This window comes from Crinia signifera, chromosome 6 (genome assembly GCF_055691185.1).
Source record: "Crinia signifera chromosome 6, ASM5569118v1, whole genome shotgun sequence".
NCBI lineage: Eukaryota > Metazoa > Chordata > Amphibia > Anura > Myobatrachidae > Crinia > Crinia signifera.
The window spans coordinates 196,337,419-196,363,239 of record NC_139222.1 but is presented as its reverse complement, the minus strand read 5'-3'; positions in this window follow the sequence as shown (position 1 = coordinate 196,363,239).

Sequence of the window (25,821 nt, the reverse complement as noted above, 5' to 3'; positions counted from 1 at the left end):
TATCTTTAACTTACTTCTTTTTGCTATCCTACCAGGGCCGTCTTAACAGCAGTGTGGGCCCCTGGGCAAAGCAATGCACTGGGGCCCTTACCCATTCTCCCCTCCTAGGGGTGGGGGTTGCTATCAGCAGCAGCTTTGATGTCCCACAGGTGGCAGGGGGTGCTCTATCTTCCACTCAACATGTAGGACCTGGAGCAGTAACTTCTGCTAATTACTCCTTTACTGCACAGGTGATGGGAGGGAGAACACTAACGTGTGTAAGAGGGCACTGAGCTGAATGAAGGGTCCCTTGTAAATTACTTCCAGGGAGGTAGGGGGTGTTTTATACGAAGAGGAGGTTTGGATAATGGAGTGGGCTTAATATTTCGTCATTTTCCGGTGAAAGGGCAGTTTGTTTGACTGCAGATATCGCCATTATCTGGAAATAGCTTTCTTAGCCTTCAATAGCATAAAAACCTAGAGTCCCAACTTTCAGGAGGTGCTGGGGACTTGGGGATCAAAGATCAGGAGCCAGAGCAATCCATTGACAAAAATATAAAACTGTACACCAGACGTTTGGTGCTGAAGCAAGGACCGGCTGCTGGAAGGCTGATATCTCTGGTTCTGGGCATGATACAGACAAGTCGCTAGTGTTGACAGAAAGGGGAGAGTCCCAGCTTTTGGAATATACTCAGAAAAACTCTAAGTCAGTGAGAACCTGAGAAATATGACTGGGAATTGCAATTAACAGGTCGGATGTGGACTGCTGCTTTGAAGTTGGATATCTCCAGTTCCTCAGGGCCGATTTACAAAATTCTGGTATCCCTGGAAAAAGGGGATTCTCAGCTATCAGCATCGGGCCATTATACACCTGGGGACCCTGGGCAAGTGCCCATTAAGCCCATACGAAAAGATGGCCCTGTATCCTACCTTCATAAGAAGTCTCTGGATGCATCACGCACCCGGTTGGAGGGGAATATTGGACCCCTTAGTGATGAAGAGTGGGATACAGTGAGGGAGCTGCCATGCCACAGTTTCCATGAGATTTCAGAAAATTCAATTATTTATCTTGCACAGGACGTATTTGACTCCTATTAAGTTAGTCAAGTTTGACGGTCGTTCTACCACCACCTTCACCAAATGTCACTCCACACAAGGGAGTTTCTGGCATCTCATCTGGGAATGCACCTTGGTCTCCTCCTTTTGGCTACAGGTCACAGTAGCAACTGGAATCCCTGAACAGACTCTGACTCCTAAACTATGTGTGTTGGGTGGTCAGGAATATGAAACTCTTACCACCCTTGACAATCAGTATGTTATAAATCTCTGCTCCCTAGATAAAGTCTGTATAGCTCGCTCATGGATGGCTCGTTCTGCCCAATTGTCAGTTGAATGGGTGGCCCTAGAAAATTCCTCTGTACAACATGAAAGACATGTTTACATGTCCTGTGGTTCTCTCTCCAAGTTTGGGAAGGTCTGGACTAGGTGGATGGACTCTCCATATTTCCCCGTACATTGATCCTGGGCGGTTCGTGCTCATGGCAGTCACCCCGGGTATCGTGTTACGAGCATTGAGTGTTCAGTATTGTTTACTATTTCCATGTTCCTTTCTCTCTACCCTGTTTGACATATATATAACTCTAGGTGCCCAACGCTATGCTGACGTTTCTCACAATTTGGGTTATGTAATATCATATGCTACACCTTTCTTTTTTTCTCTTCCCCTTACTTTTTTCATTTACTTTAACTCAATTGAAATTCAAAAATCAAAATATTTTAAGTTCTACTGTATTAACAGAGCGCAGACACCATAAGTTTGTTCGGTAATGTTTTTTTTATTTTTATTGCACTCTGTTTCCAGACATGTAATAAGACTTGCTTTATGTATTATACATTACTCATTGTTAAGTCTATATATATACGTCAACCCTTTATCTCATTACTTGTGTTGTGCTGTATTGCTCCATGATAATATTTTTGTCTAATAAAAAGACTTTATTAAAAAAAAAAAGCACTGTAACTGGCACTACTAAGGATATTATTTGTAACTAGCTGTTATGCTCACCAAAAGAAAATCACGAACCCTGGTAGGGCCTTCCTGGTGACATTCAGCAGCGGAGTGCAACGGAGGACAGGCTGTGTGAAATCCCAGCTGACGGACGTCTTCTGGGTAGCCACTTAGGAGCCCAGGCCAAAGTCCACAGAGCAGACAAGCGAGCCTTCTTGCCTAAAACAGCCCTTTTCCCTAAAGACTCTATGGGGGAAATTTACTAAGCTGAATTCGTTGAAAAAAATCATATTTTCATAGGAAAATACGAATTTTTTTGGGGCGTATTCGTATTTTTGGTATTTACTATGCCAAAAATAAGAATTTTCGTATTCGTATTGATGGGACATTCGTATTTGTATTTACAAATACGAATGAATACACCATTGGTAGAATATGACAGGAATCACCATTCAAAAGAATGATGATTCCGGATTTACTAATCGGCCGTAACAAAAATATGGCCGCTAATTGGCGTAAAACGGCCGCGAATGGCCGGCCAAATATGCCAGGAAAATACACTTTATTTTCCTGTCGTATTTTGCAGAAGCCTGCACAGATCAGTCAGATCCGTGCAGGCTTCAGTGTAAAAAAATAAATAGAAAATTAAATAAATAAATGAAAAAAAACGGCGTGGGGTCCCCCCCACAGCCGTAACCAGCACCAGGCTGAAAGAGCGGGGGCTGGTATTAAAAAATCAGGAAACCCGGCAAATAGGGGTTCTCCGAATTTTAAAACCAGCTCCAGGGCCGGATCTGCTTCCCAAAATACAGGGGACAAAATGAGTAGGGATCCCCCCGTATTTGAACCAGCCCTAGGCCCAACCAGCCAGCAGGGTAATGCCACAGCCAGGGGACACTTATCATATAAGGTCCCACGGTAAATGCATTAACCCTACCGACCAGTCAGCCTGGCCAGGGGCCAGGCCCCCCCCCCCAATAGAGCCTGGGGCTGGTTTTAAAAAATCAGCGAAGCCCCTATCTGGTTTGTTTCCTGATTATTTATTACCAGCCCCGACTCTTTCAGCCTGGTGCTGGTTACAGCCGTGGGGGGCTGCAGCCTGCACGGATCTGACTGATCCGTGCAGACTGCCTATACGAATTTGTATTAGCGGCCGTATATACGGCCGCTAATACGAATCAATAAGACATCGGAGGGTTACAAAGCAGTCGTATTTCACTGCTTTGTAAATTCCCCTCCGGAACACGAATTTGCATATGGCTGAGACAGCCATATGCAGTCGTATTCATACGTATTAAGAATACGAATATGATATATTGTATTTGTATTCTTAGTAAATTTTCCCCTATGTGTCTACCAGTACTAGTATGCCGCCAGGACTTATGTCGACAAGTGGCAGTGTGAACTTAATTCCAAAGGATCCAAGCAGCTACTGCTAGGAGAGAGGCCTACACTGCCTACAGTACCTATCCGAACCCACAGAGACAGAACTAAAAGATGACAAGAAACACCGCAATCAAGATGCAGGCACAAGACAGAGACTCAGGTGGGGATGGATGAGTCCTACTATAACATAAGCTAAATGACCCTAGTCCCTAATTGGGATGGTGAGGACAAGACAAAGGCAGGGTCAAAGTATATCCTTACACAGATGAGAGCACATAAAGTATATGCACAGACTGACACAAATATAACTAAGGTATGTATTAGCATGCGTGGCCTAACGCCACTGCCTGCACAGGGACCCCAGTGGGGCTAACTACAAATGACAACTGCAGAACCTGCTAGCTCCAAACACTGGAGTGCTAAATGGAAAAGCTAGGTGGTACTTGCTGAGCAGGAAAAAGGGAGTCGCAGCCATTCGGTATTTTAGGGTAGCCTCCCGGAGTTTCAGGCAACAAGTGGCTAAATGACAGGGACCGGACACACCAGCAGAGTAAGAGCAGAGCCTCCAAACAAACTCTATCCGGTGCCGGAGCGGCCCAAATGTACAACCTGTAAAGATTTCCTCACAGAGTGTCCGTCCCTGATTAGTAATGACAAGCAGCTGAACGCTGCATCAGGTGCGCTCAATGACTACACCCTGCGGCTGTTGGGCATCCCCGTCGCCTAGGCAACCTCTGGGGAAGAGGCGGTTTTGGCAGAGGGCGGTGTGCTGAACGCCTGGCAAAAGCCGAGGTGACGCCATCCCTGCCTGGTAGTTCGGGACCGGAAGTGTCGCATCGTCCCCGCTTTCTAGCAACAGCCGGGACTTGTGCTGCAGGACCTGGCTGAACAACAGAAGCGCCGTCAGCCCTGCACCTAATATTACCCCCCCCCCCCTTGAGGAGGGGACTCCAGACCCTTAGCACCCGGTTTCCATGGAAATTGCCGGAAAAAGGCTGCTTTTAACCTAGGTGCATGTAGGCACTCCTCCGACACCCAAGACCTTTCTTCATCTCCATAATTCTTCCAATGTACTAAAAATTTGAGTCATCCTCAAACCCATTTAGAATCCAGAATTCTATCTACCACAAACTCCTCCTGACCCTGAACAAGAACTGCCCTGCCTTTCAGAACTCAACCACCTCCAAACTTGGTAGAATAATAGACAGGTTTAAGGAGGGAACAATGGAACACATTGTTGATTTTCAGAGACCTAGGCAGCAACAGTCAGAAGGCCACTGGGTTGAATCGTTCCACGATCGTGAAAGGACCAATAAACCTGGGCCCAAGCATAGGACTTCCTTGGCAGAGTTTAATATGTTAGGTGGACAACCAGACTCTCTGACCCACCCTAAAATGACAAGGTCTTTTATATTTATCAAAGTATTCCTTCGCCCAGCACGAGGCTTGCTTTTGTGCCGAGTGAATCTTCTTCCACAAATTCCTCAGCAGTTTGACAAAAGAAGAGGAAGAACTGACCACATGTGTCTCAAAGGAATTACACTTGCAGAAAAAACTGAGACTTCCCAGAGGCAGAATGACATTAACTATTATAGGAGAATTCGGCTAAGGGTAGCAACTCAGCCCAGTTATTCTGACACTTGGACACAAAACATTGGAGTTTTTTTTCCAGACTTTGATTGACCCTCTCGGTTTGGCCATTGGACTGTGGGTGGTATTGTGGGAGGAAAGACTAACATGAACCCCCAAACTGGAACAAAACAACCTCCAAATTCTGGCTATAAATTGAGATATTCAGCCAGAAACTATATGAAGAGGAAGGCCGTGAAGCCTAAAAACGTGTAGGATGAACAGCCGGGCCAAATCTGCAGCACTGGGAAGCTTGCGCAGTGGAATAAAGTACGCCATCTTGCTACCATGAACCATATGGGGTTACACTGCGAGGACACGGGTAATTCCACAATAAAGTCCATCGAAATGTGGGACCAAGGTTTACCTGGGATGGACAATGGCAGCAATTGACCTTCAGGTGACCTTCTAGAGACCTTATTCCGGGCACAGATGACACAAGCTGCTACAAACTGAGAGACATCTTGCCTCATAGTGGGCCACCACACTGCTCTGGACAACAGCTCAAGTGTCTTAGTGACCCCAGTATGACCAGACACCCTGCTGGAGTGAATGTCTTTGAGAACTGCCTTACGAAGTCCTTCCGGAATAAAGAGAAGGCCTTGAGGAATCTCCTTAGGTGCCAACGATTGGGAGGCCAGAACTTGTGAGGCCAAGTCCTGCGTTAGTCCTGCCACAATAATGGAAGATAGGTATTTCCTTGAGCTGAGTATCCTGAACCGACTGAAAGCTGAGGCGACGACGTCCCTGCCGGGAAGTTCGGAACCGGAAGTGTTGCGTCGTCCCCGCTGACTAGCAACAGGCGGGACTTGTGCTGCGTGACCTGGCTGAACACCAGAAGCGCCGTCAGCACTGCACCTAATACTAGCACTAAATAAAAATAGAGAGAGAGATATTTTTATATATATTGTATTAAGAAATAAAGGCACTCATAAGTGACTTTAAAATAAAACGTATTTTATGGAAAGTACAGAACAGGTTCAGGAACCCAGTTCCTGATGATGTCATATTTAATTAGAGGTTCAGGAACTGAGTTACTGATGGTTTCTGCTGAAAAATAACATGGACATTACCAATATGTATGGTATGGTGTTTGTCTGGTTACAAATACAATTTTCTAAATCAGAAGTCCTGTCCCTGCATATTCCCCATGAACTGAAAAGTTCTTTATCATCCACTTTTCACTTTAAATGGCAAGTTCGCAGAATTAAATATCTGGGAATCTATATTACATCTTGCTATGACCACCTTTATGCACAGAATTATCCCGGACTAATTACAGTAGGTAACCTTAAGCAGGATTTAAATCTTTGGAAATCTTATATAATTTCGGTATGCGGTCATTTGGTCTACAGCATGATGGTTGACAGTCATTAGGTCGACACTATTAGGTCGACATGGGAAAAGGTAAACATGGGCCTAGGTTGACATGGGAAAAGGTCAACATGGTTCTAGGTCAAAAGGTCATTAGTTCGACAGGTCATTAGTTCGACAGGTCATTAGTTCATGCCCTACCATCCACTAGGGCGGTGTTGGGAGAATAAAATAGTGTCCAACGAATTGCAAGTGCAGCGACTGTGTCCATGTTGACTGCGTTGACATTCAGGTAAAAAAACAGTGAAAACCCCCATGTCGACCTTTTGGCTGTCAACCTAGGCATTGTCGAAAGGTTCGACATAAAACCGTGTCGACCTTTTCTCATGGCAAAAAATTGGTGTCGACCTAATGACTGTCGGCCATCATGCTGTAGACCTAATGATCCCTACCCATAATTTCGTGGTTAGGTAGGATCATCACTATCAAGATGACTATACTACCCTAACTTCTTTATTTATTTCAAATGCTCCCTGTTAAAGTTCTGGAAAAAATGCTCAGGGTAATTCATGGAAACCCTTTCTAGGTTTGTTTGAAATTATAAACTCCCCAGATTAGCTTTGAGTACTCTCAAATTCCCCAGAGCTATGGGAGGTCGTGGGTTTCCTGATGTTAAACTTTATTACTTGCTACACTTGGGGCTGTGGCTTGGATTGACTTGGATACCTACATATTGGGAGTCTGCTCGCTGTACTGACTTTGAGGCCTGGATAAATCTGCAGGACACTTTCCTCCCTTAAATTCTCCCTCTCCCTTTAGGACTACTCATCTGTTAAATTTAAACTAGCTTCCTTTCCTCCCCACCCCCCATCACTACCCTGCGGGACAACTCTGCCTTTGTACCTGGTCATTCTCCTACGCAAATTAAACTGTGATACAAGACGGGCATTATACTAGTATCGGATCTTTGGGTCCAGGGATTTTAGGCCTCCCTCAATGAAATCAAGGCTAAATTTCCCTCACCGATGCTGGCCTTCTTTGAGTATTTCCAGTTTCGACACTTCCTCAGCTCCCGCCATGAACTGGAGTGGGAAAGAGATTTTGACACCCCCCCAGATCCTTCATCTTCGGACGAGATGAGGGAGGGCATTGCCAAGATTTCAATATCAGCTCGTATAAAGGAAACATCCTATAAACTGTATTATAGATGGTACTATACTCCAAATAGACTATCTCGGATCTTTCCCTGTGCTACTCCGATTTGTGTTGGTGGGGCTGTGGCGAGAGAGGCACCTTGTATCATATATAGTGGACTTGCCTTATTATTATTCCTTTCTGGACTCAGGTCCTTAATTTGCTTAAATCCATCTTCGGCACTCCACTTTCCCTAGATCCTTTGGTCTTTTTATTGGCATTTTCTTTTCAGAATATAGACCCTCCTATGAACAAATTATTTTCTCGTGTATTGGCAGCTGCAAAATCTTTGATAGCCAGAAATTGGAAATCTCACCCCCAACCAAATATAGTTATGGTGCAGTGCATGTAGAGAATGCACTGACTAACTATATTTGGTTCATTGCCAATATGGAGAAGATCACGTATTATCTCCATGACTGCCCTCATAAATGTAATTGTTTTGGGATCTCTGGGTATCGGTGAGCTCTCCTTTTGCTAATCCTAGTTAAGGACTGACAATTATACTGGAACTACTTCTGACCCTTTGACACCTTATCCTTGGGTCTTCCCTATGGCCTTTGTACATTATTTGTGTGATATACTGTTGCTAAACGCCTTACAGCCAATAATGGTATTCTATGTTGTCTCATGTTTTCTTTTCTTATTTTTGCTTTGACCCCCCCCCCCCCCCCCCCCCGCTTTTTTGGTTCTATATTCTTTGACTGTGTTTTGTGTATTGTATTTCTATGAAAAACTGAGAGCAATCTGTTAATTGTACCCTGCGTATATTTCTTTATTTGATCATTTGCCTCTTTTTGAATAAATGAAGAGTTAAGAAAAAAAACAGGCAAGGCCTAAGATAGATAGGTATGGCTTTAGTAGGATTCCCGATGTTATCACTCTGGGGCGACTCAACTTTCCCGGAGATGCTGGGCTTCTCCCAGAGGCTAGTGCCTAATCTGTTGGCTTCTCCTCTATGACAGGAGTCTGGGGCTGCAGGAAAATGTTACACTCTGGCACCCAGCTCCTCTCACTGTAGAGAAGCCAGCATTTTGGTTATACCTGTGTGTGGTCCGCACCTCCTGCTGACATTACAGAATTTAGTATAAAATTGATGTCTTATATAATATGCACAAATTGAGGTGTGTGTCTCTACCAAGAGAATTTTACATTATGCCTTGGACTGTCTGCACTTTTTAAACAAAGCCCAGTGTTTTCCTGTCTTCATCTGGGAAAACACTCTTAGAAATGTTTGTTTATCTTGTAAATTTCTCATTTAGAATGATTCATTTAACCTTGGCTTTCGTCAATGAAAGCATGGAGCACTTCAAAAGGACATGGTATGCACTCTGTTTTTTAATTAAGCCTCCTACCCAATTTTCAAAGCAATTCTAATGGATTTAAGGCATGAAAAATGTTTCTAATTATTTTCATATATATCTTATACATTATATTACATTATATTATAACAGTAACTCTTGAATTACTGAAATAAAAATGAAAAAATGCTTCATTCTCAAATCTGCATCTCAGGATTAAGATTTTGGAAGTCATGATATTTGTTTTGAGATGTAAAAATAATTGGGTTTATATTTAATAATTCAAATATATATATAAATATGTAAATAAGCCTTTATTGTTAAAGTTGTACATGGGCCATGTTTTTATCTACCTTCAAATTCTATGTTTCTGTGCTTAAGTTTAGTAATATTAAGAACATATATTATTATGGAGAGGGAAAACAAATGTATTTTTTGAATTGAATGAAGTCATAGCATGAAATAAACAACATTTTAACCAGAGGAGGACTTTTCCAAGATCCCTAAAAACAATAGGGCAAAATTTAAATTAAATGTGGCCAAATTAATGGTAACCACATACCACCAAGATTAAGGGCCTTATTCTAGTTAACTTTTTCTGACAAAATCCTTCTTAGATGGACAAAACCATGTGCACTGCAGGGGGGGCAGATGTAAAATGTGCAGAGAGAATTAGATTTGGGTGAGTTAGTTTGTTTCTGTGCAGGGTAAATACTGGCTGCAGTATAGATCTCACTTTGAAGTAAAACCCCCACCCAAATCTAATTCTCTCTGCACAAGTAACATCTGCCCCACCTGCAGTGCACATGGTTTTGTCCATCTAAGAAGGATTTTGTCAGAAAGAGTGAACTAGAATAAGGCCCTAAGTAGCAAGAGACAATGATTTAGTAGAAGTAACTAATTTTATTATGAAAAGTCCAGATCTACTGTATATCCTGCTAAGCTACCAAGTCCATGGATAAGCTTAGAATGAGCTCAAAACAACATATACCTGTAGGAAGTGCTAACAGAAAGATAAATGCTGTAGCTAGAGAAATACGAGAAAGCATTAAAGGCTAGTGACGAATGGTTGGATCTGTGGAGGGAAATGCTTGCTTCAAGTAATTGAGAAAATGGTAACCCTAATTGGTAAAGTTCTCTGAGTAATGGTGCGTATATGTAGGGTGAAAGTAATGTATGTATCAGTTTAAGTCCCTGGATACATATAAAGTTCTGCATTCTGTAGAAGCCATTCTCAATCCACTATCGGATGCTGTGGTCACTTGGGACTAATGAGCAATAAATAAATAATGTTTCAATATATTAAATGCTGCACTGAATTTCCTGATATATGTCCATTCGTTCATGAGACGTGAATACAGCAGTACCTGTAAAATCTACAATATTCTGTTACCTCTATATGTCACTTAAATAAAAGGCATGAATAAAGCTGAAGATCACATTCTGTATAACAAGCTAATACTGTCATGTAGGGCAACCCTGCACCCAGGAGCTTACAATTTATACTATGAAGTCAAGTTTCTAATTCACTAGTCATTGACTTTACATTTATTCATTTACAAATATATACTGTATGTATATACTTTCGGGGCCATGACATCACAGAGTTCCCGCCATTAGCCGTGCTCCACCCAAACGAGTTTCGTCCTTCGCCCACTGATGAAGTCCAGAAGGATGGCTGACGGCGGGGATGCTGTGATGTTACAGACCTGGAAAAGGGAAGTCGATGTTTGGAGATGGTGATATGCCAGTGATTTTAATTATGCGCTATTGTGTTCATGTGAATAAACACCTCTATGCTTGTGGAGTGTTTTGATAACTGAAGTAAACTTGAGTTTTACCTTCTAAAAGCGTACTACACTATTGCGCGCCTCTAATTTCTATTCAATATATATATATATATATATATATATATATATATATATATCTCACACATAAAAAAATATGTATTCCACATTGTAAGAACTGAAAATTAAATATTTTATTGTTTGCTGTTAAAACTAACCTTCCAGAAAAAAGAAGAGACAATGAAAATCTAAGCAACATTTGTATTTTGTAATGTCCAAACGTAATTTATGTCAGGAATGAAAAATGTTAAACACTTAAACACTGATTGCATTTGTTCCACTCGTTAATGGAATATCCTGCTGCCCTCAAGGGGACACTACCTCTCAGTCACTATCTGAAATGGGGTGGACAACACAACAAAATAAAATACCTGTTGCTTTAATTTGTTTGGAATCTGCCTTCAGGCAATAAGTTCTTTTGTACCAGGCAGACCCTTCTTATATCTCAAGTTACAGTAGCTTCCTTTTTAGCAGCCTTTATAACTACAGGTATGTAATTCAGGAAGGATTTGGGGGAGGGGGTGGTTTTGCGTTTCTAGATTCCAACCCTAAAGATCTGTAATATTCTGCAGTTGAAGTAAAAATATATTGTCAATAGAATTGCCAAAATCTTTACTTACAACATTCTAAAAAAAATAATGATATGACATTTATTTAGTTAGAAAAGCTTAACTTATATGTTCATGTACCATTTTTATTGGGGTCATATTGATAACCCTAATAAAAATGGTACATGATCATACAAACTGGTCTAGAGAAAATAATAATAATAAATTAAATTAAACGTTTGATAGAAAAGCAGCCCTGAAACATACTTATTTATTTATTTACAGTTTCTTATATAGCGCAGCAGATTCCGTTGCGCTTTACAATACTTAATTATAACATGGTGAGCTGAAATGAGAAAGCTGGCCAGGAGCCACTGACATATCTATAAGGAGTCCCCTGGTTCCAGAGGAGACCCACACACCACACATCCTGCACCCATTTATTTATACTCACCTCTCAGTCCCGCACCAGCATCACAGCTGCAAAAATCACTGGGAAAATGGCTACTGTATCACATGCCAGAATCTATTGCATTGCCAGAGAGGAGGGGACACTATCAGAGGGGACACTCCAGCCAATTTCAAATTCTTTTAATAGAAGTATACTTATTTTATGAATATGCGCATGTACGTTAATATCTATTTATCATTATTATTATTTATATACGTAACGAGATAGATAGTGGTCGGCCCGGCACTTCTATGAATATATGTGAAAACGCGTTTTCAATGGTGACACCATTGAAAAAGTCCTTTTAAAGGACAAAACACGTTTGGGACCACCACCCACCCCACCTATTGTTATTGCTATTCTCTACAGCCTAATTTACTTTTATTGTTATCTAAATATCAGTACCAATAAAACTGTGCTTCATCTTTAGCACTAGTCTTTGGTCCCTTTTTTCACTTACCCCTCCTGCTTTCTCACCCCCACTCACGGATCATTTCACCAAATGCAAGCATCGGCTTTTGGATAGTGGATTTATAGTTCAGTGGTGGGTGTCTCTTTCGAGTATTTGTACTTATTGGTACATTCAATTCCTCATTGCTCCTGAGGAATTGAACCAGACCTAATTCGACCCCACAAACATGGTTGTTATTGGTGAAGTCTTAGCTTGCAGGAGGCCAGCAGGACCATCGATCCACTGCAATCGGGTCCCCGCACTCAGTTTCCCCTAACATTATAACCGGTCCACAAAAGATTTCTGGAGCTGTCCTTGTCTTGTCCAGTCCTGTCTTGTTCCGTCTAGTCCAGTCCAGCCAATTGGTGGAGTATAGCTACATGACTCCTGCTCCGCATAATTCAGTCCAGTTTTATTTTTCCAGTCAGAGTATGGAGGGGGATTCTTTTTATAGTCCTGTCAGGCAGACTGAAATATTATGAGAACATGCAGAACCTCATATTACAAGCCTTCTTGGGGCTATCCATCAGAGTAGATACTCTGCAACAGCAACCATCTACTCTACTAAAGGAGAAAAGTTTTTGGACAAATCAAAATTTTGCCAATCATCAGGGCCGGTGCTAGGGAATTCAGCACCCTCCTGCAAACTATAAATTTGCGCCCACCCAAGCTTTACAAAAGGACCGCGCACACCAAAAGAAAAATGTTTAATCTCACAAGGAAGGGGAATGGCCACACAATAGTACCCCTACTCCAAATTACACCACACAGTAGCACAATATTATTCACCTTACGCAGCTGTAACTAGCCATTTTGGTGCCATGAGTTAAAAAACAGGGAGAGTTTGCACCGTAGGAGCGTGCAAAAATGTAGGAGGGTGGCTTCATGGGGAAGGGGCGTGGTCACATAAAAATACCAATTACACCGTAATCCCCATAACACATTATGCTTCATACCTCAATGCCCATTATACATTATACCACACAGTAATGCAAGTTATAATTATGCCACACATCATGATGCCCCTTACACAATATGCAGCACACCATAATGCCCATTACAAATTATGCCACACACCATAATTCCCCTTACAAAATATACCATGCACCATAATGCCCATTTGAAATTGACACACATTATGCTACACATAATGCCCCGAGTACTCCTGGATATGCCCACATTTGAAGGGCTGCTTATTCATAACACCCACACCAGTTGCCAAAAGTAGTTGCTCTGCTTATACAGATGTAGCGGGATTCATCTTTGCAGGGGATGGCGATGGCGACGCCAGCTGCCATCCCCTGCCCCGCGCCATCTGTATGCCGGAAGGGGACGCGCGCGCACGAGGTGCTGCCCTCGGTCACCTGGTGCCCACACCGGGCGACCGCACCCCCCCGCAGTGTCCTCGAGTCCCCCCAGCCCCCTCGAGCGGGAGGCGGACAGTATTGCGTCCACCTCGCCGCCCCGCCGCCCGGATACTGAGACGTGCGTGCGTGGGGGACGCATGCTCGTCTCAGTCAGATGGAGCGCCGTGTTGCTGGCGGATCGCCAGCAACATGCTGCTGGCGGTTCGCCAGCAACAATAAGTCCGGCTCCATCTGTACGTAGTGTTCACACCAGTTGCCGACATTAGTAGCACTGTGTAACCATATGCCCACACCAGTTGCCGAAATTAGTAGCACTGTGTAGCCATATGCCCACACCAGTGGCCGACATTAGTAGCACCGTGTAACCATATGCCCACACCAGTTGCCAACAGCAGTAGCGCTGCCTATACACGTGCCCACACCAGATGCCGACAGCAGTAGCGCTACCTATAGACATACTCACACCAGTTGCCGACATTAGTAGCGCTGCCAATAGACATACTCTCACCAGTTGCCGACATTAGTAGCACTGCCTATACACATGCCCACACCAGTTGCCGACAGTAGTAGCGCTGCCTATATATATGCCCACATAAGTTGCTGACATTAGTAGCCATGCCTATACATAATGCCTACACCAGTTGCCGACATTAGTAGCGCTGCCTATACATAATGCCCACACCGGTTGCAGACAGTAGTAGCGCTGCCTATACATAATGCCCACACCAGTTGCCGACAGTATTATCGTTGCCTATGCACGTGCCCACACCAGTTAACAACATTAGTAGCACTGTCTACAAACATGCTCACACCAGTTGCCGACATTAGTAGCGCAGACTATACACTTGCCCACACCAGTTGCCAACATTAGTAGCGCTGTCTACACACATGCTCACACCAGTTGCCGACATTAGTAGCGCTGACTATACACGTGCCCACACCAGTTGCCGACATTAGTAGTGCTGACTATACACGTGCCCACACCAGTTGCCGACATTAGTAGCGCTGACTATACACGTGCCCACACCAGTTGCCAACATTAGTAGCGCTGACTATACACGTGCCCACACCAGTTGCTGACATTAGTATCGCTGCCTATACACATGCTTACACCAGTTGCCGACATTAGTAGTGCTGCCTATACACGTGCCCACACCAGTTGCCGACAGTAGTAGCACTACCTATACACATGCTCACATCAGTTGCTGACATAGTACACTCACACTTTAGTCTCCTGGCAGATTGGCCTCTCCTGTGTCTTCAGTCTTGCTCCCTCATAGCCCATGAAGCCCCATCCCTTTTCATCCGTACTGCTGACCTGATGTTTACAAGCCTGGAGGGAGCTCTGTGCCTCTGGCGCTGCTGCGTGCCCTGCGGTGTGACAGGCGCAGCAGCAGCCGGCAGCCACAGAGACAGCAGGGGATGCAGAGCGGGGACTGCGCCTCTCCTTCCCGGTGCCTACCTGCTTTGCATCCTCTGCTGAGCGGTTAGCGCCGGCCCTGCCAATCATGCAGACAAAGAGGTAATGGCACCTTTAAGAATGACTGCTCTCCACCTTCTGTGTTTGCCAGTAATCAGAGTCCTGGGCAATCAGTGGTTGTGCAGACTGTGGCTGAGCAGTTGTCTAAATCACCCTCTGACAAAAGTCAGCTGACTGCCGTAGTTGGAGGTGATTTATATTCCAATAAAATTTCTCATTCCTTAAAAGCAGAGAAGACAGCAGGGTTGAGTTTCTTTAATTCTAAAGGTAAACTCCATTATCTGAAGGAAGATTTCGAAGTATCCTGCATCCTAAACTTTCTGAGGCAGAACACCTGAGACGAAAGAAGGACAGTCTCTGTATGTACTGCGGATGTGCTACTCACTTAATAAAGGATTGTTCCCTCCGCAGGTCATGAAGAAGCGATGCTTATAGTCCTGAGGTACTGTCTGACAAGTTGCTTCAAACAGTGCTTCCAAGCACCCCTTCTTCCAAAAAAGGTATCAAAGGTTCCCAAGTGTGCCAAGTATATAACTGGGGTTCTATGACCCGGAGCTCCAAATATTGGGAACCAACTGAAGGAGTGTGAATCCTTCAGCACCAGGAAGATCACTGATGTTATCTCCCTAGGAGAAGCCCCAAGTTCTGTAGCTGAAAAAGCATTGTCTGATTTGTGTACCCCAGGAGGCTTATCCGATGTCAGGGGCCCGCTGGGTGAGTCCAATGTCGGGGGCCCGCCAGGTGAGTCCGATGTCGGGGGCCTGCCGAGTGACCCAGATGTCAGGGGCCCGCCGGGCAAGTCCAATGCGGGGGGGCCCGCCAAATGACTCGGATGCTGGGGGCCCACCGGGCGACTCCGTTGCCGGGGGCCCAGGGAGCGACTCCGTTGCTGGTCGGGTCAAAGGCCGCAGCCCCAAGTGGGGGTCCAGAGGCTGCATCTCCGAGTGGGGGTCCATAGGCCGCAGCCCCAGGTAGGGGCCCAAAGTCTCAGTTAGTAGCCCCGAGTGGGGACCCACAGTCTCAGTTTGTAGCCCCAAGTGGGGGCCCACAGTCTCAGTTTGTATCCCCATGTGGAGGCCCACAGTCTCAGTTTGTAGCCCCAGGTGGGGGCACACAGTCTCAGTTTGTAGCCCCAGGTGGGGGCCCACAGTCTCAGTTTGTAGCCCCAGGTGGGGGCGCACAGTCTCAGTTCGTAGCCCCAAGTGGGGGCTCAGAGATCGCTGCCTCGGCCGAGGTCCCGAAGGCCACTGTCTCGGCCGAGGTCCCGCGGCCACTGTCTCAGAATGGGTCACCGCCCTAGAAGAGATTCTGAAGGCCATAACCCCTAAGGGGGTCTCTAAAGTCACAGCCTCAAGTACCTTAAGTTAGGTCACTGGTCCCATTACCCCAGTGAAGCACTCAAGCCAGTCATTGCAAAAGGCCCACCCCATGGCTATTGCCGCTGGGTTTGCTCTTTTGTCTCCCTCTTACAGGAAGGCTCCTGGAATATTATTTTTAGAGCAGTGGAAGCCATGTTTGATTCATTCTCAGATTCTGATTCAGAATTCGTGTCTGAGATTGATGGTATTCCAGTTTTTACAGGCCACATGGCTTATGAAGAAGCCTTTTTCAAACCAGGGACATCTTCTCTTACTAAACATTCTAAGAGAAGGAAAAAGAAAAATAAGCACTGACCTTTTGCCGTTGCCCTGCTTGTTATATGCACTTGTTCTGGTCTTGTTGTGTCCAGTGGTCATCTTTGGGGGAGGGGGGGGGGGGGGGGGCACTGTTACAAGCTGCAGCCACAGCTTGTTTGTTTTTCATGTTTTTTTGTTGTTTTCTGTTGTTAGTACCCCCTTGCCAGGGTTTTGGAGAACCTGGTATTGGGGTCCCTTGACCCAAATACCAGGGGGTACTGTTACAATCCGCCTGCAACGGATCGGTATAAATGTACAGTTTATATATTCTGTTTACAGTTTGTATGTTTTCCCCTGGACTCCGGGTTTTGCTGATCCAGCTCCCTGGGTTTCAGGCATACCCTGCTTCTTGGGTGTGGCATCATGCAAGGTTATATAGCTAGGTTCTCAGCATCCAGACGCTGCCGGTTATAGTTCTTAGTGCAGTTCTGTTGGTCAGGGTTCCTGCTCCAGAGTGTTCCCGGCAGGGGCTGGCTGGCAACTTTTAGCCTGGGGGGCAAGTCCAGAGCACTGGCCCATAAGAACAGCGCATCGTTAAATTGAGGTTTTTCGTTTAAAAAATATGTATTAATAAAAAATAAAAAAATTAGGCCTGGAGTTAATTATACCAAAGACACTTTATTAGTATAACTTTGACAGGCTGCTCCCCCATGCATAATAATACCAGGACACCGCAGGCTGCTCCCCCTGCATAATAATACCAGGACACCGCAGGCTGCTCCCCCTGTATAATAATACCAGGACACAACAGGCTGCTCCCCTTGGATAATTATACCAGGACACCGCAGGCTGCTCCCCTTGGATAATTATACCAGGACGCCACAGGCTGCTCCCTCTGCATAATACCAGGACACCGCAGGCTGCTCCCCTGTATAATTATACTAGGACACCACAGGCTGATCCCCCCTGTATAATTATACCAGGACACCACAGGCTGCTCCCACTGTATAATTATACCAGGACACCACAGGCTGTATGTGTCCTGGTTATAATTATTCCGGTGGGGCAGTCTGTGGTGTCCTGGTAATAATTATACAGGGGGAGCAGCCTGTGGTGTCCTGGTAATAATTATACAGGGGGAGCAGCCTGTGGTGCCCTGGTATAATTATACAGGGGGAGCAGCCTGTGGTGTCCTGGTATAAATACAGGGGGAGCAGCCTGTGGTGTCCTGATATAATTATAATTATACCAGGACACCACAGGTTGCTCCCCCTGTATAATTATACCAGGACACCGCAGGCTGCTCCCCCTGCATAATAATACCAGGACACTGCAGGCTGCTCCCCCTGTATAATAATACCAGGACACCACAGGCTGCTCCCCTTGGATAATTATACCAGGACACCGCAGGCTGCTCTTGGATAATTATACCAGGACGCCACAGGCTGCTCCCCCTGCATAATACCAGGACACCGCAGGCTGCTCCCCTGTATAATGATACTAGGACACCACAGGCTGATCCCCCTGTATAATTATACCAGGACACCACAGGCTTCTCCCACTGTATAATTATACCAGGACACCACAGGCTGCATGTGTCCTGGTAATAATTATACAGGGGGAGCAGCCTGTGGTGTCCTGGTAATAATTATACAGGGGGAGCAGCCTGTGGTGTCCTGGTATAAATACAGGGGGAGCAGCCTGTGGTGTCCTGATATAATTATAATTATACCAGGACACCACAGGCTGCTCCCCCTGTATAATTATACCAGGACACCACAGGCTGCTCCCCCCTGCATAATAATACCAGGACACCGCAGGCTGCTCCCCCTGTATAATAATACCAGGACACCACAGGCTGCTCCCCTTGGATAATTATACCAGGACACCGCAGGCTGCTCTTGGATAATTATACCAGGACGCCACAGGCTGCTCCCCCTGCATAATACCAGGACACCGCAGGCTGCTCCCCTGTATAATTATACTAGGACACCACAGGCTGATCCCCCTGTATAATTATACCAGGACACCACAGGCTGCTCCCACTGTATAATTATACCAGGACACCACAGGCTGTATGTGTCCTGGTAATAATTATACAGGGGGAGCAGCCTGTGGTGTCCTGGTATAAATACAGGGGGAGCAGCCTGTGGTGTCCTGATATAATTATAATTATACCAGGACACCACAGGCTGCTCCCCCTGTATAATTATACCAGGACACCACAGGCTGCTCCCCCTGTGGTGTCCTGGTATAATTGTCAGGACACCACAGGCTGCTCCCCCTGTATAATTATTTCTTGGACACCACAGGCTGCCCTCCCGCCCCCCCCCCTCCCCCATAAAACTTCCAATAAATGTCACCTCACTAGCCTGTCACAGGCACTCTCAGTGCCTTTCAAGTTTTGCCGGCCGGTCCGTGCTGCAATGCTGCGGCTCCCGCCTGTCTGACTTTGTCCTGCATTCCCGCGCTGCGTCTCGCAGCTCTCGCTCCGTCCTCCGAGTATATTATTGTCTGTCCTCCTCCATCCTCCTCCTCTTCCACCCCTAGACGCACGGGTGGGTGGTGTCAGCGCCGGGCCCTGCCCTGCACATAGGAGATGATGTCCTCATGCAGGACGCCGGCGGCCATGTCCCTGTAGCCGCGGCGCCGCATACAGGAGTACAGGACGGGAGGAGGAGGTAATATATGAGGCGGCCCACACTATTACTTGTTAGAGCGGCCCGGGGGGCACATGGCCCCCTGCCCCCCGGCCCAGCCCGCCCCTGGTTCCCGGTCCCAGCAACTTGTATCCAGCGTCCTGTGTGCCAGCTTTGTTTGTGCCTCAGTCAGCGTGTTCCTGGTCCCTGGTTTCCTCAGCCCTCAGTACCTGCCTAGTCCAGCCTGCAGTGTCCTTGACAGAGCCTGCTGTCAGTCTTAATTTCAGATAAGTCAGGAGTCCCCTGCATCCTTATCTTTGCATTATCTTTTTGTTACCATCTCTGCATTGTTGCAGTTACCTGCACAGAAGGGTCAGGCCTTGCCTGCCCAGAGGGTTCCGATCTCCTAGTGCAGGTATACAGGGTTATTATCATTCTCTTTCCATCTGTGCATTGTTGCACCATGTGTATGTAGGGACATTCACCTAGTTACCATCTGTGCATTGTTGCACCTGAGGGTTCTTACCCTCACGTTCTGGGAGGCTGTGTGTGGATGTCATGTCACCCATTCTTGCAGTGTGTTTGATCTCCTGCGAGCCACCTTGTCCAACTCAAGACCAGGCGACACCAGTCTGGGGCCGGACCTAATTCGACCACACAAACGTGGTTGTTATTGGAGAAGTCTTAGCTTGCAGGAGGAAGGACCATCTATCCACTGCAATCGGGTCCCCGCACTCAGTTACCCCTAACACAATGATCTGTCATACAGCCTATTTACTCTGAAATCAGATACTAGGACAGGAGGGCATACAATTAAGGTGCCCACACACTAGAACGATTTTTGGGCCGATTGGACGATTTCCGATAAATCGGTCGATAATTTACCGATAATCGGTCGAAAAATAGGCCGATTTTGGTCCGATGCGCGGTCACGTGGATCTTTAGCTGAATCTTCTGATCTTACGTGCTGCACAAAAGATCAGAAGATTTAACAAAAGATCCATAGGAACACACATAGGATCTTAAGAAAAATCTTTGGTAAAGATGTGCCCTTGCCTGAAATCTTTTGTCCAGGACGGAAAAAAAGATTTCAAGGCTAATTTATGCGCACATCTTACGATCGCAGATCTTTCTAGTGTGTGGGCACCTTTAGACCTTTAGAGAGAAGGTTAAGTACACTTAGAAGGAAGGACTTTCTTAAGGCCAGGGCAGTAAAATATGGAACTGGTGGTGTCAGCAGATACAGCTACATTTAAATTAAGGTTAGACAATCATTTATTGGATAAAAACATCCAGACATATAACTGGTAATCAAAGGTTGAAATTGATGGACGCAAGTCTTTTTTCAACCTTAACTACTGTGTAACTACAAACCTTCTTCTCAGGTCCTCAGAAATCTCCTTCATTGGTGCAAGTGTGGCATGATATACATGCACAAAAGTGTGTTTTCACCTCCAAAATACCTGCTAAGCCTAAAGGGTCCCATACTTTTGGCACTCACAGATATGTGATATGTGTATGTATTGGATAATTTTTCTAAAAAAATAAAATAAAAATTAGCAAGTCTACATTTTTTGTCTCATTTCTTTGACTTGGTTCGCTTTATCTACTTTTAGGAATTGTGTGAAAATCTGTGGTAGTTTTAGGCCAAATTTCAGCAGGATCACAGGGCCTTCCGAAGGGTTGATAAACTTTTGAACGCCAGTGTATATAGCATTTATCTTGGCAGCTTCCCACAGTACGCTTTCCCTAGCTTTGCTTTAAAGCAGTAATAGATCAAGATGCACTCTAATTTAAATAGACAAAAATATTTTCCAATTTTCTTCTACTGCATTCTTAACCTAAACAATCTTTGAATCCTATATATCTTTAGAAATAATGTATACCTTATCGGATGGTACGGTGCCCAAATATTCCAATTAGCCATTAAGACTAAGTTATTGGTGAGTTATCTATGATTCAAAAGATCCTTGTAAAACTTTAATAAATTACATTTTTGTTTAGGGGGAAAAAGACTAATCTAAAATACAGCACTTCTCTTGTCATGGGTGCTTTGTTTTTAAATATAGGTTTTATTTAATACAAATGTAGAGATCAGGGCATGACAAAAATACCACAATACAATACAGTTACAGGTAATACATAGCAATGTATAGACATAAACCACTAAAGACAGTACAATCCATAAGGAAAAAACAAACAAAAACAAACAAAAAAACAGTGTTTCTATTGAGATCTTTTTCAGTGGCGGAAAGAGTAGTGATATATGGCATCCAAATATCAAAGAACTTGGATACGCGTGAATCTACATCTAAGGTTCAGTCAACTAGAAAAGTAGAAAAGCAATAGTATGTATTTGTATTCCATTTACTTAAAATGATTCCTCTATTAGGATGCAAAGACATTGCTTAATTTTTCTTATTTTGCATCTGAAGTTGGAAAGAGTATCTCGCATATGCTTCTAATGGCGTTTTCAGTTACACTAAGGTTTTTCACAAAATAAGCTCTTGGGAGAAATTGTATGACTCATGGTTCTTAAAACTCAAGAAATCCTAGTAAATAATTAATGTCAAGGAAATGTTCCAAGAACATCGCTATAGAGTCAATGTTAAATAGGCTCTTAGGAATGTGCATCAAGTTTTTAGTCTGTCACTGGTGCATCTGAACAATAAAAAACATTTTAGTTTTCTGCAGAGACAGATCCACTGTCTTATGCCTGATATTTACCTAAAATGATGGATTTAATCCTTCCTGTTCATAAAGTTAATATTTGAATGTCTTTTACATATATCCATTTGTAACTTTTAATTTTCCAATTGGTGAAAATAATTTTTTATGCTATAAAAAAGTGAAAAACCTTCAGAAGCATTAAAAATTAGGAGATACAATGTTTATTTCCATTAAAAATGGTATTATTAATAATGTTTAATTTTCACTGAACAGAAGTAAATCTAGTCCCACATTTGAGGCCCTCATTCTTTTCTAGCAACTGTTATGGAGAAAAGTTTAAAGGAAAGGTAACAGAGGAGAAGAAAACTGTTTGTGAAGCAGGTGAGTAATGTAGAAGCAGGAGTCAGAAGAAGAATGGGACCAGAGGAGGTGAGAAGGGATAGGGTCGATGAGGAAAGGGAAAGGAGGAGAGGATATCATGTACTTTGACACCTAAGACAAGGGTGAAAGAACACAGGGTTTGAAGTCTTGGAACGAGGAGCTTGAGTTATGACAATAGTCTGAAAGGAAGAGATGTTGAGATTTACAGATTAAAACATGGGCATAAAGTGGGTGCAAAAGCCAATTGAAGTGAGGGAAGAGATGGTGAGAGGAGGGAAGTGGGTACTTGTTTCCTAGAACGGCCACAATCGCGGCCATCGTGTACCTTTAAGTTAAGGTACACGATGGCCGCGATGGACCCGATTTCCTTTGAAATCAGGTCCATTTTGTCGTCAAAGGGAAAATCGCGGTCATCGCGTCGGTCGGGACCATTAACATTGGCCCCGACGCGACCGACGCGATGCCCCCGATTTTGCCATAGGCTTCAATGTTAAAATATTTTTTAACATTGAAATCGGGAGTATTGCGTCAGTCTTGTGCCATTATAATGGCACAAGATGAGATGGACTTGATTAAGTCCATCTCACATAGTAAAAAATGTGAAATGGGCCAATATGACCCATTTCACATTATATATGGCCCCGTCGTCACCCCACGATTGACGCCAACCCGAAGCGCGGCGAGCGCAGCGAGCCTGCGAGGGGCGGCGGTGCGCGTCCTCCGACCTTATCATTCCCCTACTATCCACGTCGGCGTGGAGTTGAGAATATATAGTGTGGCGAGCGCAGCCAGCCACCGAGCCCGAAGCGTGGCGAGCGGACGCGTATACCTGTGAAGTTACAAAGCTTGGGCTATTCGCACAGGATCCTCATCTATGAGAGGCAAAAAAGGTGGACCCCCTGTTGGTACAATGACTGGAAAGATGTCAATAGTTATCGGAGGTGTGCTACCACTGGACGTTTAGGGATCCATTTAGGGATTGTGGCCAACCATTCAGTGATACAACACTGTGACATTACATTACACTATATAAAAATATTATGGCCCTCCGTTTCTGTATTTGAATTTAAGGGAGATTTATACCGCCCATAGGATCAGAGAGCCACCGTTTTTTAACACAGAGTGTATTTGTTGTATGTGTTTTTTTATATATTTCGCTTTCTTAAAATTGACAAATAAAAGTTACTTTTTATTCGTGTGATTTTCAATAGGTGCATCACACATGGACATACTCTTTTCTTCCTATACATGTACCTGTGAAGTTATACGCGTCCCCTTGCTGGGCTCGCTACGCTCGCCGCGCTTCGGGCTCGGTGGCTATATATTCTCAACTCCACGCCGACGTGGATAGTAGGGAATGAAAAGGGCGGAGGACGCGCACCGCCGCCCCTCGCGCGCTCGCTGCGCTCGCCACGCTTCGGGTTCACGTCAATCGTGGGGTGGGGTTTACACAGTTAAATTGGGGGTGTAGGGAATATTTTACATTGAATCCAATGTAAAATCGGGTACCAGGGACCCTATTCACATTTGTTTCAATAAAAAAATCGGGTCGGTCGCATCGCATGCGACCAAATTGCATGCGATGCGATCGACGCGATTTTCCGACACAACCACCCCGATGGTAATCGGGGTGGCCATGCTAGGAAACAAGTACCGGGAGGTGTTTTGGTGTTAGTTGGGGGACAAAGAAGAAATAAGTGGCTTGAAGTATGATTGTTTAGTAAGTGGAATTGTAGGCCAAGAGAACTTAATTGAAGTGAAATGGTCCATAGAAAAATATTTTTTTCTTTGGAGGCACCCTGCAGACAATGATATATTTTGGTAATAGTGGCTCATAGTAGCAAGCTTGCGATCATGGGGTACTGTGGGGACTACAGTCCTGGGCCCTGACAGAAAGGGCCCTCTTCTGACTGCAACCAGGGCTAAATGCAGCCATGTAAAGCAGCCATCTCTCACCCCGCACCCCCTGGCACAGGCCTGACCAGAGCTGCAGCTTCGCCTGCCTGCAAAAGCAAATGCTGATTAGAACTGCAGCAGCTGATTACCACCACCCCCCCCCCCCCCCCGCTCCTTCTCACCACCAGCGCTGTCATGTCGGGACATTGACTGATTTGTTTACTACCTGCTTGGGTGGCGAGAACTGGCACAGTGAAGCACTGTAAATGTGAGTAGTAGGGTTGGGGGGGACTGGTAAAGCACTGTAAACATAAGAGGTGGCTGGCACAGCCCCAATTGTGAGCGGGGGGGGGGGGCTGGCAGAGCACTGTAATGGTGTGTTCACGTATTCAGGGGCCCTGCTTATTTTGTCAGTCCCGGATCCCACTATTTCTAATGGCAGCCCTGCATAGTAGAATTCCAGGCAGATTCTGATTAACCAATAGGCTGATAATACCCTATTCATACAAAAAATGCAGGGTCCAACCCAGGAATCCGATTCTGGGGACATGAGGGGACATTACCGGGTTGGGTTCCGTTTACACCCTCATGGAAATGTTTTCATGGAGACTTTTCAGGATGAGCAGTGGATGTCCCACTTTCAAATGTCGCATGCTACATTCGACTACCTGCTGGACCTACTCACCGCAGCACTTACTATGCAGACAACCCATTATCAGGCACCCAGTGGTAGTATGCTACACCTGGAGAGTACCGCACAATCTTCTGTTTGTACTGTGTTGGGGTCTCCAATGTCTGGAGCATTATACACCAGGTGACAAAGGCTATTATGGAAACCCTATACAAAAAGTAAATCTGTTTACTGCAAGGACAGCACCTAGATCACACTATCCTAGGCTTTGTGCGACGTGGGTACCCTCGGTGTGCCAGTGCCATTGATGGGACCCATATCCCCTCATTGCCCCCCGTGACAACCCTGCTAATTATTATAACTGGAAGGGATGGCATTCCATCGTCTTTCAGGCTTACTGGTAAGCATATATTTCACTGTCTCTCATTTTTTAAACCGGTGTACCTTTCATTGTTCTAAAAATTGTTCAAACCTTTCTTTTAGCTTCACTGATGTCACTGTGTGGTGGGGTCCCTGCAGTGAATAGAAAATAACTATCGGTATGCGGCGGCGCGGGAAGCACTTCTGGGTTTGAAAACACTTGCCGCACTCTGATTGGCAAGTGTTTTCAAAATCAGAAGCGCTTCCTGCGCCGCCGCGCGCATAGCGCTATAGTTATTTTCTATTCACTGCAGGGACCCCGCCACCAGCTTTATACACAGTGACAGCGCCGCAGGTACCCCTGCTCCAGCACCTGCCCGCTCCAGCACTGCAGGGACCCTGCCGCTAGCTTTATACACAGTGACAGCGCCGCAGGTACCCCCGCTCCAGCACCGCAGGTACCCCCGCTCCAGCACCTGCCCGCTCCAGCACTGCAGGGACCCCACCGCCAGCTTTATATACAGTGACTGCGCCGCAGGTACCCCCGCTCCAGCACCTGCCTGCTCCAGCACTACCCTCCCCGCCCCGGAGCGCCCCCCACCCGACTTGCCTGGGGCACTCCGGTGCCTTGCACCGGCCCTGGATACACCCACACTCTGAGTTCGGCAAGGAT